This window comes from Lepisosteus platostomus, chromosome 7 (genome assembly GCF_059453375.1).
Source record: "Lepisosteus platostomus isolate fLepPlt1 chromosome 7, fLepPlt1.hap1, whole genome shotgun sequence".
Classification (NCBI taxonomy): Eukaryota; Metazoa; Chordata; class Actinopteri; order Semionotiformes; family Lepisosteidae; genus Lepisosteus; species Lepisosteus platostomus.
The window spans coordinates 8,380,600-8,383,195 of record NC_142617.1 but is presented as its reverse complement, the minus strand read 5'-3'; positions in this window follow the sequence as shown (position 1 = coordinate 8,383,195).

The following is a 2,596-nucleotide window of genomic DNA, read 5'->3' as shown; positions in this document are numbered from 1 at the left end:
TTTATTTCTTTGGTGAATGAAGACAACATACAGAGCATTTAAAATATTTGCATAGGTAATATTTTAATTGGTATATGTTTTGTGGCTTTTATTACTCTTTGGCTGTGTACATGTAAGTTTTCAAAGACATTAAGGCAGGGTCACAAATGTCCTGTAAAATGAGGGCAGGCTTTACAGAGACTTTACAGAATCACCCCAGGTGGGACCTGACCCTCTGACCTCTGCTGGGGAAGAGTAAGTGTCCTGCTGAGACACCAATAAACTCCCTAATCTTCCTCAATTGTCCTTCAAAGGAAAACACCCACATTCAATAATCAACTCGATTAACAGGCAAGCTAACTTTCTTACTGGTATCAAATCACAGGAAATTATTAAAGTCATACTTTAATAAGATACATTATTACGTCTGACTTCTTGGATCTGTTGTCTAGTTATAAATGGAGCAAAAAAGCAGAGTATCAGTCCAGTTTTGTTATATGGAACTCCCAGTCTTTCTCTCTGTACAGTATATGCAGTTCATCCACATACAAAATGCAGTGCTGTAAAGTAGTTTATGAGATATGATAAATATATTTAAGAAGTTAAACTTTAGCAATATGTCAAGATAAATTCACAACAGTCCAAGAGTAAACCAAATATTGTGTGCCAAAGAGACAATCTATCTTGGTGTTCCAAGATAAATGAGGAAAGAGCATTACAAAACTAGGACAAAAGATTTGAATTCTTAAACATAAAGCATTAGAGATCTGTGTGACCTATGCCTCTGACAGCCTTCTCCTAGCTTTTAGCAAGTCAAGCTCTGTGGAAAATAAATGATGTGAAAGAGAAAACACTCAAGTTGAATAGTGGGTGGGGGATACAAATGAAGTAAATGAGATCTTTTATGATGATTTTGGGAAGTAAATGTTGAGGATGAATCAGCAGAAGAAACATATCTAACTTTGAGTCTGAGAAGGTAAGATGAATAGATCCATGTATGTGACTTAAAGCCTTTGAAAACTACCTGGCATGACTTCAGACACCAAAAAATGATTCTTCAGCAGGTAACCATGCCAGGAGCAGCCAAGAAATAATATGAAGAAAATGAGAAAAGAAAAGAGGGAACACAAGACCCCAACCCATCTGATTCAAATTTAGGTTAAAACTATCCAAAATGCGGCTGAGATTTTTTTTAGTTTTGCTAGTTCTTTTTTTCAGGGCTATAACACACACAGGAGTAATTGTTATATTTTGGGTAAGATATGTAGGCTGAATGTTAAATCCATGGATGAAATAGAACCTTCTAGATCTCCTGTGTTTTTGTACTATTTAATTCTAAAAGTATATTTAACGCTTTTCACTATTAAAAGAAACAAATGTATATGTAAGAAGTGGATGAGACTCACTTGCCAAAAGACAGAACTTGCCAAAAGAAGAAGAAAAAAAATCAATTAATCATTGTCTTTTACATAAGGATGTCTTTGTTTGTTTTGGTGAATTATACAATTTTTCATTACTATTTTTTTACAGTATATAGTAATGCAATGTAATTTTAAAGGGAATAGTATTATATTAGAGGAACACAGGGATATATATTTTGTCCAACATAAAAAAATTGGTTCTTTATTTTATACGTTCCTAGTTTTAAAATCACATACTGAAGGATTTTACATTCAATATGCATGAATTTGGCGATTTCACTTAAGATCCAAACTACCCTTAAGAAACAAACAATAATTATAATTGCTTGCCTTTGTATAGCAGTTTTCCTCTCAAAGGATGCCCAAAGGATCCCAAAGTGCTTCATATTTGTGGGTAAGAAACCACGTCATCCATCACTGAAGTAGAGCCCCCACTTGTGGACGTGTGCTGGATATTGCTTAGCAAATATGACAGAGAAATTAGACATTTCTTAACCAATTGAATTAAGATGTAGAATTTGGGAGGCTAGATTAGCCAGCACAAAGTAGAATTTAGCCTGGATACCAGGGTTAACATCCCCAGGGAGAACAGTGCTTGGGACCTTAAATGACCAATTTGTCAGGATTTTGGTTTAAGGTATCATCCACAGGACGCTAACTTCCACTGTACAGCGTCCCCTATCACTATACAGAGGCACTGGTCTAGAAATTCTAATCCAGATGGAAAGTGCTTCCAACAAGTACTCCAACACCACTTAGAGCAGATAAAAATGTTTTTTTGTCACAGGTATTTCATCTCAGTATTTACCAGGCCCAAAGGATATTGATTTTTACTATTTCCTATCTGAAGGCATTTGCCCTCACCTTTTACAACTTTACAACCATATCTCTTGAGTAAACACAGCACAAGGAATTAGAGACTCTTCTAGCAAAAACCAGCAAGGTGATTCCCTTCACCTTCCTACCTTAGTTCTGTGGTATAAACTAGATTACAACTAGATTACAGTATTTTATCTTAAAAAACTGTAATGCTTTTGTAAAGATGAATGAAATATTTAGTATTTGATACCTGTCAAGTATAACTGAAAAATATTAAAGATGGTTTAATCCATAATCTGGTTTAAAATGTATGTACATACTTTTATTAATTATAAATTATTTTCCATAGAAAATCTGTAATTACTTGCACTCATACA